The 19255-nt window shown below is 44.6% G+C and overlaps 1 non-coding gene across 1 annotated transcript; it reads right to left on the bottom strand.

The window, feature by feature from the left end:
* Positions 1 to 18446: 18446 nt before the first annotated feature.
* LOC125982855 (U5 spliceosomal RNA) lies at positions 18447 to 18558 on the bottom strand. Its single transcript, XR_007486510.1, has one exon. It is a non-coding gene; the product is annotated as a U5 spliceosomal RNA (small nuclear RNA).
* Positions 18559 to 19255: the final 697 nt, after the last annotated feature.

Genomic DNA, 19255 nt, shown 5'->3' with positions numbered 1-19255 from the left:
TTGGCCTCCAATTTGATTCCCAGTGAATATATTCCTTCGTAAGGAATGATGGCCATTTTCACTGTAATCCTTACCAGTGCTGCTTCACCCTCATTCACTATAAGGACTGATCCAACTTTATTCCCAGGGGCAAAACAGTATATTCCTTTTTTTGTCACATACTGGAAGTCCTTGTTACACATGTCCAAAATACTTCGATAGCAGTACATGTTGCTCACAGTCGGGCTTGTTTCCGCAGGGGCTGCCTCCACTTTGACCAATGGTGCGTCCTTGCACGCCAACAACTGGGCTACAGCCCGAGCCCAAGTCATGGGCCTCCAGGGTCCCTCAAGCAGGTCCCCAAGGACTGCGGTTCCTCCTGCGGAAAGAACCGACTCACGAGCAAACAAGGCCATTTCGTCGGCCTCTTCTGTATAACTGTCGGGGGCAGGCCGGCCGACTGGCCTTGGCCAAGGCCAACAATGGCCCAAGGCCAGATAAAGGTTCTTCATGGCCTGATTATTATCATATGCCGGCCAAGATGCTCCTCCCAACACTGGATAGAGGGTCGCCAGGGGGGTCATTGCCCTGGTGATTTGCCATCCCTCTGCTTCTCCGACTTTCAATAATTTTCCTCTTGCCATGTGTTCTAAACACATGGGGCAATATTCCAGCTCATCGCCGTCCCAAATACACGTGCACGAGCTAATTTGTCGAGCCCGTACATCCATAGTTGGTCCGATCTCCCACTGTGAAAAGAACACCATTCGTGTCAAAATGGTAATTCGACACTGGTGGCATACCATGGCATCTAACACTTTGACTGGAAGCTTGTCCTCATTCCTCTGGGCAAATTCCAGTTCTCTTACATCGGTGGTCAGTACCGGTGGCATCATGAAGCCTACTCCCGACCACATAGTAGGCAACAGGTTGGGTGTCAAACAAATGACACACGCTTCGTCGACCCATGTCCAGTGAAAATGTTCTGGTCCACCGGGTGTGCTACCCCGCTTGGCCAATCTCACCAGATTTAGGGCTCTTCCGGTTTGGATCCCATTTGGCGTTCTTCTTACGATGACCGCACCTTTGTGTGCGGCCATGCGCACGAAGGCCGGGATTATTCTGTAGTCCGTTTCCATATGTTATTTAAATTACTTCTTGGCTTGAATCGGGTCAGCCGATAACGGCTTCAGCTGTTCAACTCCTTGGATACCTTTCTTCTTTAGTCGTACTGTGTTCCTGTCCAAGACTTCACTAACGATGTCCGAGCAGTCGTACTTGGCCTTCACTGCCGTGTTGCTGTTCAGGTCCCTTGACTTGATCCACACCTTCTGTCCAACGCTGAACCGACACTTCTCTTTATCCTGGGACGGGCTGTCTTGGGTTCTGCCCACTTCCTGGGACACAAAGAGTCGTTGATTGAGTTCTTCGGATGGGGAGGGCCGGCTGCTCCTACTCCTCCCGTTCAGGTCTGCAACCAAATCAAGTAGTTTAGTACTCCACTCTTTCCCGTTTGCATTTTTTCCCAACCAGGTTTTGACTAGGCCAATACTTCTTTCTGCCACTCCATTTGCCTGTGGTGTATAGGGAGGCGAATAGACTCTGACTATTCCCCACCTACGACACCATTCGTCTACCTGGGCGTTTTTGAAATGAGTTCCATTGTCTGTTCTCAACTCTTTTGGGATTCCTAGCCACATGCACCCATCTTCTAGTGTCTTGATCACACTGTTTGCATTGGCTTTTCTCACTGCTTTCAGCCCGACGTGTCCTGACATCGAGTCTACCAGCACAACCAGGTATTTTTCACCCTTTGCGCCACTTATTCCCATGGGGCCAGCTACGTCCATACAAACCGAGCCCCACGGCACAGTACTCCTGATCGTCAATCCGTCCGTGCGTCGTCCTCTTCGCCCTGCGTTGTATTTGTTGCACGGATTACAATCCCGCAGAACCGCACGAATCATTCGGTCAGGGACCCAGAGTTCCAGCTTCTCTAACTCTTTCCGCGTAGGCAGTGGACCCGCGTGGCCTAGTGCTTCATGCACTGCCGACACGACTTGCCTCACGCTCTTGTCTGGGACCACTTTTCCGCGAGGGGTCTTGTCCCATTTTTCTGCTCCTACAACTATTATCCTTCTTTCCTGGACGTATCGATCAACTTCGTTATTCCCTCTCCAATGAGCTCCTTCTTTTACATGAGATTTCTGGTGAACCACATCCAGACTCAAATTTAGCCGTAACTCAGCTATTTTTTTCCACACTTCATAGTGGGCCACTAGTTTTCCTTTCGCGCCCTCAAAGCCATTTTCTTCCCAAATGGCTAGATCGAACTTGAGAGCTTGCGCGCAATAATGACTGTCAGTTATAAGTCTTACGCGTCCAGCGTGATTTTTTTCTGCTTCTAACAGTCCTTCCAGCACTGCCGTGGCCTCTCCTGCTTGCGCGCTGCCGGGTGTCTTTCCTTTGCGGCGGCAACGCTCCACTCCATTCTGCTTCAGAATAAACCCCCAGTGGGCATTCTGCTCTCCTTCCTTTTTTGACCCATCGGTGTAAAGAGTCCATTCATAGGGCTTCTCTTCATCCATATTCTTTTTGGGTATCGGCTTCTTTGTGGAGGTTGTATTTGGTCCTATTTCTAAGTCGGGGTCTAGTAGGATGTCTTCCCATCTGCCCCATCGGATGTTGGTCGCTTTGGTGCTCTCGATTGTAGTCTTTCTTAGAAAACGATGCACGTTACTTCCGGTCTGGACTTTGATACCTTGTCCCTGGGCCAGGTCTTTTAAATTACTCCAGTACCTTGCCAACACTGCAAGTTCTTTCTCCTCCTGGGGGAATTTTTTCTCGACGCTGGACAGGGTGTAGGTCCACAAGGCCACCAAACCGGCACCTTCGTTGCTGACCGACACCATTGCATCATTTTCTTCGCACTGCACCTTTGCGACCAGTCTTCCTGTCAAACTTCGTGGCTCAAGCCGCACGGCTTCTCGGACGGCCTGTTTCAAATTATTCAAGTTCTCATTGTCTTTGTCTGACCACTGCCACTTTGTTGGTTTCTGGCCCTCCGGTGTTTTCTTCAAGCGGCCGTACAGCGGCCTTGCATGTTTCTGATAGTGAGGAATATGATCTCGTACATAATTGCACAGTCCAAGTATTCGCTGCAACTCTGTTTCTGATCTCGGGGGCGAAATCTGTTCAATTTTCTGTCGAAATCCTTCTGAGATTCCTAGGTTCTCAGTCACTTGGAATCCCAAGTAATCCACTTGGAATCGAGCTAGTTGGCATTTCTTGAGATTCAGCTTGAGGCCGGCAGCGGAGACTCGTTCCACCACTTTCTGCAGCAAGTCCAAATGTTCTTCCTCTTCGTCATTTGAAACAAACACATCATCGATGTACACCGTAACATCCAAACCACTCAAAACTTGTAAAACCGCTGATTGAAACACATTTGGGGAGTTTTTGTATCCTTGTGGCAATCTTTGCCACACGTATGATTTCCCTTTATGCGTGAATGCTGTTTTTCCCTGTGATGTTTTGGCCAGTCGTAGTGAAAAGAACCCGTTTGCTAAATCAATGCATGATTTATATTTCTTCACTCTTAGCGTCTTTAGGGATGCCTGGGGATTTATGAGGCTAGCTCGATTAGCCACCGTCCGGCGGTTAAGAGCTTTAAAGTTGATAACTGGCCTCCATCCTCCCCCGGACGCCTCTGGTTTTTTCACTGCCTGAATCGGGCTGTTGGTCACTGGATTTGATTCTTCCCGAATGATGCCAAGCTGTAGAAGTTCCTTCACGATTGTTTCCATTTCAGCCACTGCTTCGGGATTCAAGGGATATTGTCTCACCGGTGGATGCACTCCTCCTTCAATTGTGTGGATGTATTTTGATCCAAGGTCACCACAGTCGTTCTTGAAATACGCCACAGCTGCCCTTTCCAATATGGCGGTCAGTTTCTGCTTCCCATCCGGAGACAGGTCGCTGTTTTGGACCAATTGGATCCGGACGGAGTCCACATCCACAGGTTTGTACCACTCATTCAGTGGCATGGTTTTAGTTGGACCCACTCGGACTGTTTTTGCTTTAATATTTTCCAACCTTGCTTTTACTGGCTGGCGCTGATGTGCTGGTTTTTTCAGATCTTCGGCGTCTCTTAATGTCAGTAAATTGTGGGGCCCTTTCACCCAAACGATTCTTTTCCAGACTCCAATTGGCATGCTGGTCACTGATCCATCTGCCATCATAACAGTTAGGTGTCCTATCACTTTCAAGGCTTTGCGGGTCATCGACACCTCAGCTCCGGTATCTACTAAATATGGAGCTCCATCAATTTCAGTGTAGAGATTGTCTCCCTCTCTGTACACGCCTGACAGGGTGACCCGCGCCTCTTTTTCACTTATTTTCTGGGCCCAGCAGGGGCCGCAGCCTTGCGAGCCTCTGCCAGGGCCTTTCTTTCTTCTGGTGACATTTTGTCATACACATCTTTTGCCACATAACCAGTTGAATTCACTTTACCATAAGGGGGTTTGGGATTCTCTCGGGTGTTTTGTCTCTGATTATCATTAAATTTTTGCCCCTTCCCATAAGTTGGCTGTGGTGGTGGTTTCCGACTTGCTTGTGTATCTTCTGTGCGAGTGCGAGTGCTGCCCGATGGATTCGGCTTTTGTCTCTCCATGTAGTGTTTTGTTACTCTGTCCCATTTCTTTATGGATTCTTCGATTCGTGCCAGAGTTGCCTCCGCACCCAGCTTCACAAAAGTGGTGTCCTTGTCCTCGGTGACTGCTCTCAATACTCGCACGTATCTGTTTGGGCTTATCACTTGTTTCAACTTATGCCACACATTCAGCAAGGTGAGACCCTGTTTTAATGCTTCTTTAGCTCTGGTTATATGTGCATCTTCGTCATCTTCTTCATCATCCACCCACCTCTGGTAGGCTTCCTGGGCTGTCTCATCCCTTCCAATGGGCTCGGCTGTAATATATTGCAGCCACAACTTCTTTGACAACTCTCCGCCCGGACCGTCTTTGATTACTGGCCAAGTTGCCAATAAATATTCTTTGACGCTTTCTTTTTGGTACTTTACGCGTACCATTCCTTTTAAAGTTTTAAAGGCTCGTGTCTCTCTTTCCAGGTCATTTCCGGGCATCCCTGTATTTTCCAGATAAGTCGCTCCCAGTTGTGTGGTGCTCGGCTGAGCTTGTTGGGTGAAGTTTCCAATTATGTTGGTTTGTGTGGACATTGCGGGATTAACAGCGTGTGTGTCCAACTCTTCACACGCTCTTAGTTCTGCTTGAGCGGCATCATATACACCCTGCTTCATCCTCCGCAACAATACGTCATACATTACGGTCACAAAGCCTTCCCTAAAATTTTTTGTCAAATCTGTGTAACCTACTAGGGTGTGGTAGGCTGGTGTGTTTAACACATTCATCGCCTCCCTGTAAGTTAGCTTCACCAGGACGTCTATATTTCCTTCTATTTTTTCCCACCAGGCTGGTGGGAAGGGGTATTCTTTCTGCCTAACTTCTGGGATATAGGTTTTCCTTCCATCCTTGGTTTCCACCCATCCTAATTGAACCTCCCTTGCCAGCCTTTCCGAAGCCTGGAAGATGCTTAACACCGGCTGTTGCTTCTTGAATCCTTTCCGGGTTGCTCCTAGCACAACTCTCGGTGGGGGGTCATTAGGATCAGGAGGGCCCACTGCCGACATCACCGAAGCCTGATTTTCCTCTTCGGAGACCACGTCATCACTCGAGGTGGCCGCCTCCCTGTCTTCTCCCTCTCCATCATTATTACCCTCTTCCTCGTGGGATGTATGAGCATGTTCAGTGGCCCCAACTCCGGTGTTCCTTGATTCTATTTGCTGACGTGGGCCCTGAACCGTGGAGGGTCTGTTTTTGGGAGTAGACGTCAGGCGTGCTCGGTAAGAGGTACCAGCCACTTCTCGGTTTGATCTTAAAACCACTCTCCTCTCTCTTTCAATTCTTCTCCCTCTTTCCTGAGGTGGTTTCTCGGGAGCCGGGACCTCAGTTGGTGCCGGATCCGGCCCCCCCGGTCTAGTTATCTCTGGGTTGATTTTGTGGGTCACGGTTTCGTCCTCGTCCCCTGTAGTTGGGGATGGTGTCCTGGACCGCACGGTCCTCTTTTGCAATTCTGGGGTAGCACTTGAGGCTGCCCCTTTTTCTTCTTCTGTTCGAATTGTTTTGGCTGATGGATGGGGCAAGACTGTCACCTTACGTTTTGTTTGCTGTTCCATCTTCTGCTCTTTACGAGCCACCTGTAGCGCTTGGTCATATGTGGCTTCCAGGGCTACCAATTCCCTTTCTCTTCTTTGAGAGGCTGATATTGCCAACACCAACTCCAGCCCTTCCACTGCTGTGATCGGGGTGGATATCTGCAGCTTATAAGCTCCTGCAATTGCTGTTTCCGCAATTTTCCATGACATCCGTCCAGATCTGACGCCATTTACTTCCGTAACTATTCTTCTGGCCCCCCTCTCGATGGCAGCATCCACCGCTCTCTCCAGAATTTTTGTCATCATCTTCAGGTAATCCTGCTGGTCCAGGTCCGCACTCCACTTCTGCACGACGGCATGTATTATCATGTGATATTTTGATCTTCCCCCACTTGTGAAGATGAAGGTAAGATCCTCCGGGACATGTTCCATCTGCCGTCTTGCATCTTGTAGGTCCTCAATATATTTTTCACCGGCCATCAACCTCATCCGTGAATCAAAGGTCTGGTTCCAGGCACGGAATTTGTCGTTGGTGAAAACAATGAGGGCGTCTCCTGTCAGTGACCAAATATCTCCGACAAACTGGCACATCAGCACTCCGTTGCCCACAATCACTTTCTTGGTTGATTCTTCCGGTAAAGACGGTAGGGGGTCTTTTCTAATAAGGGGATTGAGCTTTGGTGCAAAGGCGCCTTCGCGCCTGGTGTCCTTGGTCTCCCATAGCTCCTCTGTGTCCTTGCTCGTGCCCAACCCTTCTTCCTCTTTAGGCACTTCCTCTTCGTCTTCACTGGAGAATACCGGCTGATCAGTTCTTTTCTCCAAAATACTTCTCATCCTCGCCAGGTGCTGCATGCACTCGTAATAGCGAGGCACTGCCTGCACTTCTCCCGGTAATGGAGTTGCAAGCTCGCTCTGGATGCCAGATTCGTTGGTCAGCATTTTCACTATTGAGTCCAAATCTGTACTTGTACTTATTATTTTTCTCATATTACATTCCTCCACCATTTTTGCCCCCCATTCACACCAGTCAGGTGCTTCTCTTCGAGTGTAGCCCCTTTCCGGGTGGGCTGACACTATTATTGTTAGTCCATCTTCTCCTGGCTGCTCGGCAAAAAATCTTCCATCTTTCTCGATGGCCTCTTCCATTCGCGTTGAGAGGCATTCCGGCTCTATCGACGGGTTAGATCCCACTATGTACTCAGTCCATTTCTGAGGCCACTTCTCCAAGCCTCCTCCATACAATATTACACATGCTGGTTCCTCATGTCGTCTCAGAGGGTCTGGATTAGACCCCTCCTTTCTGGTTCCTTCCATAGGATTACCAGGTTCGAGGTCCAGTCCTCTTCCACCGCTAGCCATCTCTTTAATGAATAGCAGTTTTTTCAGTTGTAGGGTCGAGCTGTCTTCTTTCGAAGCCTTTCCGTGTGCACTCGGGACAGGGACGATACAGCTCTTAGTTACTCAGCGGCGCCTTTTGCGTCGCCTCTACTCAGAACACCAATATGAGAACTCTTGCCTCACTTATTGATGCTCTCAACGGCGGGATGCACGTTTTTTTTTTTTTTCTCTTTCTTTTTTCCACCAGGTTTTTCTACTGACAGGAAATCCTAACAAGGGTACATTCAACAGCAAATTCTAATTCAAATGTTATTGTAGCAAACAGGAAATGACGACTAATCATCAGCCCGAAGCCCCTCAGCCCTTCAATTCTTGGGAACCTGTAAGTCACAGCAGGTCGCCAACAGTTAAGGGTCATGAACCATATAAGCCTCAGAAGAATCGTTGTGGCCGATTTTTGACTGTCTGGAGAGTATGTACGTTTACTACTCCTGGTGAGCTTCAATTGTCGTCCTCAACAAGCGGAAAAAGGGAAAGGGCGGAAAGAAGGGAAAAAAAAAATAAAAATCCTTTTGTGAGTTCAGCGGACAAAAATCTGTAATCCTCTGATGCGTCCGGGAACAAAAACCTTGTAATCCACACAGGTGTCCGGGAACAAAAAAAAAAAAAATTTTGTAATCCACACAGGTGTCCGGGAACAAAAATCCTTGTAATCCACACAAGTGTCCGGAAACAAGAAAATCCTGTAATCCACACAAGTGTCCGGAAACAAGAAAATCCTGTAATCCACACAGGTGTCCGGGAACAACAATCCTTGTAATCCACACAAGTGTCCGGAAACAAGAAAATCTTGTAATCCACACAGGTGTCCGGGAACAAAAAAAAAAAAATTTTTATCCACACAGGAATTCAGCAACAAAAATCTTGTAAGGGGGAAATTAGTATATATTATAAAATGAAATTAAGAAGGAAAAAGGGAAAAAGAAGAGAGGAGAAAAGCCTACTTTTCTTTCTTTTTTATCTTTCAAAATAAAAAGCCCTCTCTTCTGTCGGTCTCCTAACTATCTGCCTCCTCCTCGGCTTTGGTTTTGGCATGAAATCTAAAACATTTGCAGGCTCCTCGTCGACTGGTTCATTTTCTGTATTTATACCCAATATCCGTGCCCATGTACCGGCCCCTCTGGCTTTTGCAAGTTCTGCTGCATACTCTGCGTATACTACAAACATTACTTTCAGCACCCCATACAAGTACAAGCTGTGAAGGAACTCCTCCTTACTCATGCTTAAAGTAATGTGCTGAGGGGCATCGGTCACCGTTTACTATGACACAATACAGTTCTAATCCTCCCGTGCTAATAAGGTTCTTTTCTAGGAAACTCTATTCCTTAAAGAGACTGTACTTATGTCACTCAAGGCCGTTCTGACATTTGTTTGTATCAGTGAGCGGAATTAAGACAGTTTCTGGGAAGAAAAAACTGAAAAACTCCACACAGGTTCGTTTTGGAGCTGTGAGCAAAACAAAAAAACAAATGTTCTTCTATTGTCTCATTTTTATTTTTTTTTCTAAACTTTTACTCACAACCCCCCTCCTACTCGTTGGGCGCCAAAATGTCAAACGCACCTCTTGCAATCAGGTGCCCCCGGCTTCCCAGTAACGGGTTCGTTTTAGCCGGGTTCGGAGATTCGTCCGTAATCTAACCACCCGAGTTAAATTAACTCCTCCGGAATCAATCTAATTTCTGTACGACGCCAATCCCTCTCAAGTCACCCGAAGCGCGTGCCGAGTAACTCAATTCGAGGCAGGACTTCGAAGTGACCGCATCGTATTGATGGCTCCCCGCTAATGTTTGAAGTTCTTATTCGTTACGGATATTTTTTAGATGTCTTTGTTAAGACCTCAGGGATTCGTTTGTATAGCGCACCCAAGCACTAGTTTTGCCGAAGTAAATGTTCATACGGGTCCGTTCCACTTGGTCGCTCATGCAGCGAGCCGACCAACTTTTTTATTCGAAAGAGAATCGAATTAATAAAAGTGTGACAATAATAGCATTTAAGAAGAAAATTAATGCCCTTTATATTATTAATTCTAACTTCGTATACGTAGATCTAGCACTTGACCGTCGGAGTTCTTCACCCCACTTAATTGCTTCGAAGAGAATAGCGACTTTCTTACCGAATAAAATTGTCGTGCTGTCTTTAGATTTGCCCAATAATTAATTTGGAAGGCAAGTCTATTTTTTGATCGTGTCCTATTTAACTTTTGACGCGGCCCGAAAAAAGGAGAACTGAGCCGCGCCCGACGGACAACTGAAATATTTTTATTCTCCTCCAACTCCACTGATTTATTTCAGCCGTCGTCGTTAATTTATTTAGAAGAAGTAAATTTCCAACAATTCACTTCTAACGAAATCCACTCCTCCTTTAAATATTTACGAAAGTTATTTAATTCTCTAACTGGCTCAGAGTTACTTTCTACACGGCCCGTCAAAAAAGGAGAACTGAGCCGCGCCCGACGGACAACTGAAATATTTTTATTCTCCTCCAACTCCACTGATTTATTTCAGCCGTCGTCGTTAATTTATTTAGAAGAAGTAAATTTCCAACAATTCACTTCTAACGAAATCCACTCCTCCTTTAAATATTTACGAAAGTTATTTAATTCTCTAACTGGCTCAGAGTTACTTTTTACACGGCCCGTCGAAAAGGGGAAGCGGGCCTGAGCCTTTCAAATAGTCAAACAACTTTTCGTTCTACACAAAATAATAATCCGCCTTAAACACTTCCGTTGATTTATTTTATTTAAATCGGCCCCAAACCATCGGTTGCATATTCAGTACAAATCCGCGTACAACGAAGTAAGTAATATACAAAACACATTTATTGAAGAAACATGGAATAAAATTACAAATCTCAATTACCCCAGAAACTGAACAATTTCACTCACTGATACCCGTGTTAATAAAATCATTCAATCCCAGAACAATTCGATTGCAAAACACAGTTCATAAAAAAGGGAAGCGGTGATTACCAGCTGCGTGCTATTTTTGGTGAAAGCAAAGTCGAGTGATCAGTTCGATCTTGCTTCTAAATCCAAATTAAAGAAACAGGCTGGCCACGAGGAATCCGGCGGCCCGATGACTATTCCCCCCTCACGCTAAAATACATAAAAAATATAAATCCCTCTCACCTATTTCTCTATAAAGTTGTCCAGTCCAATTTTTGGGAGTAAATCCAAGTTAATTTCAGTCCAGCGATCCTGCGTCTCACACAAAGATCTTCGGGACTTTGGAAAAAATCTTGAAACTCCTCCGGGCCTCTTCACGTATAAGCGCTCTTTTGGGGAAAAAAGCCCTGAGGCTACTCCAGCAGGACCTTTTATAGACCTCTCCGTCTCCCCCCCTCCCCTTTCTTTTCTCCTGTACTTTCCCTATAGGGTAAGACTGCCCAATTCTCCCACGCGTATAGAAGGGACTGTCCAGAAATCCCACGCCTATGGAGGGACTGGCCTTTAGCAGCTGTTTCCGCCCTGACCACGCAGTACTTTCCACCAATTGCACAGCTAGTGGCAAAACCTTTCACTTCCCCCTTTCACCTTTGACCTACTTTCTGTTACATGACTTGTTTTCACCTTTGACCTACTTTCTGTTACATGAATTGATCGAATTGACAAATAATATTGCTTTAAAGCGGTTACAGAGTACATTTTTAGCCAAGCAAAAAAATCAAAAAATTAAAATCACAAAAAATTAAAATCACATAATAAACATTTCATTTGTGCTTCTCCAAACAATTTATGTCACGCCACTATTCTCAGTGACGGGTCCCTTGATCGAATTGACAAATAATATTGCTTAAAGCGGTTACAGAGTACATTTTTAGCCAAGCAAAAAATCAAAAATAAAAAACACATAATAAAAATTTCATTTGTGCTTCTCCAAACAATTTATGTCACGCCACTATTCTCAGTGACGGGTCCCTTGATCGAATTGACAAATAATATTGCTTAAAGCGGTTACAGAGTACATTTTTAGCCAAGCAAAAAATCAAAAATAAAAAACACATAATAAAAATTTCATTTGTGCCTCCATGCGTGACTTACACTCTGACACCGTGTTCCTCTTTTCTATTTTAACTGGTCTAGCTTATCCTGGCCTCTCTTTTGGTCTCATGTTTTGGTCTGGCGCCATCTTTTGGACAAATTTGGAAATATCAGCTCTGTCAATTTATCCCTGTGAACAATCCATATTCTACCATTTGGACCATCTCTATCTCCATGTTACATGACAGTGCGCGCGTGCGTGCGCGCGCGCGCGTGCGTGCGCGCGTGTGTGTAAGTGTGAGTACGTGTGTGTGTGTCTATTCCATGGTGTAATGGTTAGCACTCTGGACTCTGAATCCAGTGATCCGAGTTTTAAGTTTCAGTGGTACCTCAAATAATTGGTCAAATAGTATTTGATAAAGTAATCACATGTTCTCCGAGTTACAATGTCAACTGGTGGAACTTACTTTAGATCTTGGATGGTTCGAAAGCTAATGCTCTTCTAGATTACCGTATAATGTTGGCATGGTGTGATTGTGAGCACTCTGAATCTAGCAATACAAGCTCAGGTCTTGGTGGAACTTACAATTTGTAGTCATTTGTCTGGAACAAAAATTTGGAAATTCCAATCCAGTACATTGTGTACAGCACTATGAGTGTGTAATCACTGCTTCCACTAATTTTGTCAGTTTAGTAAAATGAGCGCCTTAGAGAGTGCATTGTGCTTAGAAAAATGATGCCCCTCCTTCTGTCACTGCCAGGGTTCCATAGTGTAATGGTAAGTACTCTGGACACTGAATCCAGCATTCTGAGTTCAAGTCTTGGTGGGACCTCAAATATATTGTCATATAGCTGGGTAGAAATTGTGAAATGGTTGCTTGTGTGCTGCCCCATGAAAGCCTATGCTTCTATACACCTGAGGGTTCCTTGAACACTCAACTCTGAAACCAGTGATCCCAGCTCAAGTCTCGGTTGGACCTCAACCCTTTGGTCATACACGGTCATATGCAAAAGTTTCATTCGTATGCAAAATCAATTTCAAGATTTTCCTTTATAAATCATTGGCTGTTCAGATCAGCAATATCAGTTAAATATATCATATAACGGACAGAGACAAAGATATTTGAAAAGTGAAATGAAGTTCATGGGAGTTACAGATTTGTCAAGAAGAATGGTCCAATATACCTTCAACCAGAATCCACACTCACATTAGAAGCAGCTATAGAAGCTTTAGGAAGTATCTAGAGCAGTGTTTCTTAACCTTGTTGGCGGTACCAAACCCCAGCAGTTTCATATGCGCATTCACCAAACCCCTCTTTAGTGATTTTTTTTTTTTTTTTCAAGACAGAGATGTTTTTACTGGTGCACAAAATGAGCCGTGCATAAACATCACCTTGTTCAAAGAATAAAACAAACACAATGCATGAATTCACAACAAATGACATACCAGCAAATCAGTGTGACTTCTGCTTTTGCCTTTGCGAGACCAGTTCAGATATGTGGATATATAAATCAAGTGTGTTCGGACCTCTGCAGTGGAGGCTCTGTCGAACCCCTGAAAACCACTCACCGAACCCCCAGGGTTTGACCGAACCCAGGTTAAGAACCACTGGTCTAGAGGCTGTTATTTCTGCAAAAGGAGGATCTACTAAATTTATGTACCTGCCTACCTTTGTTGAAATAATGATTGCACACTGTCTGCAAATCCAATAAACTTCTTTTCACTTCTCAAATATCACTGTCGCCATCCACCGTGTATGGATTCGGGCTAGCCCCCAAGATTAAATTGGGCTAGTTGATCAACAGCAATGTTTTAAAGAAGGGTTCGTCTGGGAGTTGAACCCAGGACCTCCCACACCCAAAGCGAGAATCATACCCTTAGACCAACGAACAAGAATGAGGGCTTGCGGACCATGTTACATTCCGTGTAACGTTGGCCTGTCAAACGCTCCACATAATGATAGACAACAGTGTTTGCAAGAGGAGCTTGTCCGGGAGCTAAACCCAGGCAATCATGCACCCAAAGCAAGAATCATGCAAGAATCATTCCCCTGTACCAATGAGCCCCATAGTCGACCAGCTGACCCCGTTACATTCCGATTGGTAGCCCATGTGACATGGACCTGAAGACTGAATGTCAGTGATTAATGGAATAAATGGAATCTGGTTGGCCTAATGCTCCTAATTCCCTAACTTCAAGCCCTAACGCTAACTCTAAAACCCTAATAATAACCAAACCCTAATAATTAACCCCTAACCTGCTAACTCGCTAACGGTAACCCCCTCACATTTAACCCTAACCTTCAATGCTCCCCCTAAAGGTAGTGCCCTCTAAACTTGAAGGCAGGCATATATGAACCAGACCAGCAGATTGTCCCATTTCAGTACTGTTTTAGAAACCTTTACAGATGGTTAAAATCCACATAATAGGTATATGCGCATGTGTTCCGTGAGCGTTCTCCTTTCTGTCCCCTCCCTTTCCTTTCTTCCGCCAAGCAGTGCATCTTGCCCCAACACAGGGCATGTTCCTCGTTAGTATCGTGAATAGTATCTCTGCTTGTTGCGTGAAAGACCGGGGTTCGCTTTTCAACCCAAGTGCGTTAACCTATGTTTGCAGCAGAGTTATTATATAGCTGCATTGGTTGTGCGTGCGTCTGAACTTGAGTGACCTGTAAGTTTTTCAAATTGAACTGAAACTTTCATCTGTAGCCACCTTCTACTAAATCAGTGGTCCCCAACCTCTTTTGTGCCACGGACCGGTTACGTGTCAGAAATATTTTCGTGGACCGGCCTTTATATAAATAAATAACACATTTATACACCGTATGTTTCGGACTATAAGTCGAGGTTTTTTTTCATACTTTGGGTGGGAGGGCGACTTTTACTCAGGAGCGACTTATATGTGAATTTTTTCACAAATTTTTACTTTATCATTAACACTTTACTTATTTACTAGTATAGTTGATCACTTCACATGTTATTTTCACTTTTTAACCGCATGAGGGGGCACTATGGCTGTGGAATAATTGGAGCCTCACTGACAATGAGTTCCATTTACTGACTTCCGAAGTCGGGAGATTTAGTGATTTGGAGTTATACAGATTATTCGATAAACTTGTTATTTATTTTATAGTTATTTGATATGTAGTTTATTTAGAGTAGCAACGTGTATGTTGTTAGACTTCAGTAGTTTCCGATTTTTTAGGGAGGCCGTGAAGGCAGCAGGGCGTGGGGGGGGCGGAAAGAGCGATCCTGGGCGCTTGCGTGTGTTGGCTCACATGTTGAGCTCTTGATTTGTGAAATAAAGAGCCGGCCTGTTACCAAACCCACGTCTTGCCTGGTACTTCTGTAACGCTACGATATAGTTATATATGTAGATCTGTGGAATAATTGGAGCCGCCAACTGAAAATGAGGCTGACATCAGCGCCGCACGTAGGTCCGGAATCGACAGCTGTTTATTTTGGGGTTTTTTTTACACATAGGATGAATATTCCGGTGGATTTAATGATTTGGAGTGACACGGATGGTTTGTTAAAATTGATGTTTATATTACATTTATTTGATATATCTAGTCTGACGTCCGTGGCACACGTATTCTTTCCGGCGTCAATTTTTTTTTCTTTTTTTTTTTTCTCAAGTGACACGGAAGACGAAGATTCTGATGGATTTATTGATTTGGAGTGACATGCATGGTTCGATAAAATAGTTGTTTATATTTTTGTTATTTCATACATAGTTTATATATTGTTATATGGGCCTGTAGCAAAATTTGAACTGCAACGCGCCGCTGACATCGGACTTGTTGACTTGACTTAAATCACTGACATTCAGTCTTCAGGTCCATGTCACATGGGCTACCAATCGGAATATAATGGGGTCAGCTGGTCTAGTATGGGGCTCATTGGTGCAGGGGAATGATTCTTGCCTAGGGTTCTTTGATTACCCGGGTAAAACTCCCGGACGGGCTCTTCTTTGAAACACTGTTGTCTATCGTTGTGTGGAGTGTTTGACAGGCCAATGTTACACAGAATGTAACATGGTCTGCAAGCTTTCTTTGAGGCTCGTTGGTCTAGGGCATGGGTGTCAAACTCATTTTTGTCGCGGGCCACATTGTAGTCAAAGTTTCCCTCGACGGGCCATTATGACTGTCAACCCAAATAAATAAACGCCTCATATTATATACAGTATAAGCTACAAAACAAACTGACAAATAATTGCTTTTTCAAGTCAGACTCGTGGAAACTTTTCACATATTTCAAAAATAATTTTAAGAAGATTCTTAAAAGTTCCGACAATTTGCAATGTTAGTATGACATAGATTTAATGCGCAATTTGTCGTTGCGGGCCACAGAAAATGATACGGTGGGCCATAACTGGCCCCCGGGCCTCGAGTTTGACACCAGTGGTCTAGGGGTATGAATCTTGCTTTGGGTGTGAGAGGTCTGGGGTTTAACTCCCAGATGATCCCTTCGTTAAAACATTGCTGTTGATCAACTAGCCCCATTTCATCTGAGGTGCATGTCACATGGGCTGTCAATTGAAACGAAACGGGTTGTGTTCATTTACCTTGGGTCTCTTGAATCTGTTGTTTCGATTCTCATCACTTGAATCTGCCGTCATGTGTCATCCATTGCGCCACTCACCCTACAAGACTGTATCGACTGTAAACTTGTGTGGAAAACTGTCATTGTCCAAAGGAAGGCTGTTTAGCAACAGTGACCAGCAGACAAATTCAACAAGGTCATTTGATTATACCATAACCCGGATTCGAATCGAACATTAACCACTACACGATCATGGCCTGTATGCAGTAGCGTTAATAAGATGCACATGTTGGCCATGATCGTATAGTGGTTAGTACTCTGCGTTGTGGCCGCAGCAACCCCGGGTCATGGCACACTCCAATTACTGTGTGGAATTTGTCCCTTTCTTAATATTGCTAAACAGCCATCTTTTGGACAATGACGATTTTCCACACGTTTGCGGTCGATAGCCTTAACTTGTAGGGCGAGTGGCGCAATGGATAAAGCATCATGGCGTATTCAAATAATGTCACCCATTTTTTATTTTATTTTTTCATTTTTGCAAAAGCTTACAAGCCACATATTCCCGTGGGGCTCGTGGAGCAATGGATAACGAACGCATCTGTCTACAGATCAGAAGATTCCAGGACTCCTGGCCAGCTCACATGCCATTTTGTGGTCAACATTAGCTATGTGTAATTTCTGTGAACTATTGGGTTGAAGTAACTCACAGACACTGTCAACCAATAGTCTTTCCAATTTTGTCTCATCTCGAGATTTAGGGATCATCGGATCTGCGTAGTTATTGGATAGTTCCACCAACATTTTAACATCAACAATCTTTCATGGTCTGCTTGAGTGTCGTGGCTGAAGATCCTAGAGAAAAGACCCTAAACATGCAACTGCATGTTGGCCATAATATAGCATTGAGGCGGCTGCAACCCCAGTTTGAATCTGGTTAATAGCCGAATGAACTTGTTGCAGTTATTTTTTATTCACCCTCAACAGTCTTACGTTGGACCATGACAAATTTACATACACGCAAGCTTACAGAAAATGACAACTTCCCGTGGGGCTAGTGGCTCGTTCCTTGCTCTGAACGGACAGCCAAAACGATTCCTAACACTTACTAATCAAGTCCTAACCAATTCCTGTGTGTGTATGGGGGAGGGGGGGGGGGGGGGGGCAAAGGAACCAATCAGATGGCCCGAATCCATGCATGGCCGATGACGGCAGTGATCAACACAGTGATATTTGAGAATTGAAATGAAGTTTATAGGATTTGCAGACAGTGGACAATCATTATTTAAACAAAAGTAGGCAGGCGCATACATTTGGAAACCCCAACAGAAAAATGACATCAATATTTAGTAGTTCCTCCTTTTGCAGAAATAACAGCCTCTGAACCAGTGGTTCTTAACCTGGATTCGGTCAAACTCTAGGGGTTCGGTGAGTCGGTCTCAGGGGTTTAGCAGAGCCTCCCTCCACTGCGGAGGTCCGAACACACATGATTTATAAATTCGTGATAACGCATATCTGAACTGGTCTCGCAAAGGCAACAGCAGAAGTACTACTGATTTGCTGGTATATCATTTGTCGTGAATTCATGCATTGTGTTGGTTTTATTCTTTCAACAAGGTGGTGTCCATGCACTTCTGCATAAGTTCCGCTCTAGTCTTCTGGCCCAACTCTTTCGTACATATGATGACCATGGAAAGTTCTTTGCGAATGATCAATCTTTGCCTTTCATGTTCATCGGGACTACCCTTTTAATAGGTACCTACACTGTGTATTTGGATAGAGACTGCTGAAAGGGGACACATATATGCGTCGTGAACTACATGCATTACTGCGGGTGAAGAAGAGTGAACAAATAAGTCAGCAGACAAGCTTGCCGATTTATTAGTGCCCAGAAGAGCAGCACTCTGTTCCGTACTGTAACCTGCTAGGTTTGTTCCCGGTTCTTTATCTTTAATGCTCGATATGCTAACAGCAATTACCAAGAGGCAGCCTTCACAGTTTAACTCTTTAATGTATGCCAGAATGATCGATGCACAGCTGTGGAGCCCTTTCTGCCAGATGCGAAAGAAGGTCCCTCTCTCAGCGCCAAGGTTCCTGCTCTTATACTACTCTGGGCCGCCTTCCTGCAAGGAGGCGACTCTGCCTAATCTGTATGATAACGTGTGACCTTGTCGTCTTAACTGAGAGCGAATTCTACATATGTGCAAAGGGTGTCATAGAGAAGAGAAAGCTAATAAAGCAAGAGAAGGGTTGCAGCGATATAACGGCATAGCTCAAGCTACCCAGCTAAACACATGTGCCAAAGAGGCCTATTCTAACAAACCGTTGGTGAGAATGGCTAGAGATAGACTCTTATTGTTCCTCCCCACGGAAATCTTTAGTAAAAGGCGAACGATTTATTCGATCTGAAGAGAAAAAAGAATGAGCTGATAATCTGGGTGAAAACGGGCCACCCCACTGCTGGTCTCACCAAATTCACAGGGGGTCTCACACTCAAATTGCAGCAACCATTCCTTCTAATACAAACAATAGACGTTCATAGATTTACTATACTTAGAAGGCCTCAACCTAAATAGAAGGTTTAAACGAACGAGTATTTTGTGTTCATTAATGTCTTTTTTACTTAAAACATTGTTGGCGCACAGGATTGTAGGTACCTGATCGAACACATTCTTTCAAACAGCGATTGGGCGTCTATTTTGAGTATTGAAGGTAAAAACAGTTGTATGTCTTGGTACGTGTACTTTTGATATCAGAGAATGGGAAATGATCCCATCTCTGTGTTTTATTTGAAAACATGTGATTTCATAACGACACAAATCGGGAAAGAAAATACGATCGTAATTTCTCAAATGATTTCTCAAATTTCAGAAGTGCTCTATATCTCTCGTGTCGCAAATAATTGAGGCTTTTGTCGTTGCAGTGGAGGTGAATTTGGAGTGTAATTCACCTCCACTGCGACGGTGGCGTTCGAGATTTGACATTTGAATATAAATCTGTCCGTTACATTCCGATTGGTAGCGAATATGACATGGACCTGAGGACTGCATTTTAGTGATGAACGAATTCTGAGCGACTTCTACATATGTGCAAAGGGTGTCATAGAGAAGAGAAAGCTAATA

This window comes from Syngnathus scovelli, chromosome 15 (genome assembly GCF_024217435.2).
Source record: "Syngnathus scovelli strain Florida chromosome 15, RoL_Ssco_1.2, whole genome shotgun sequence".
Taxonomy (NCBI): domain Eukaryota; kingdom Metazoa; phylum Chordata; class Actinopteri; order Syngnathiformes; family Syngnathidae; genus Syngnathus; species Syngnathus scovelli.
This window is presented reverse-complemented; position numbering and strand designations above follow the sequence as displayed.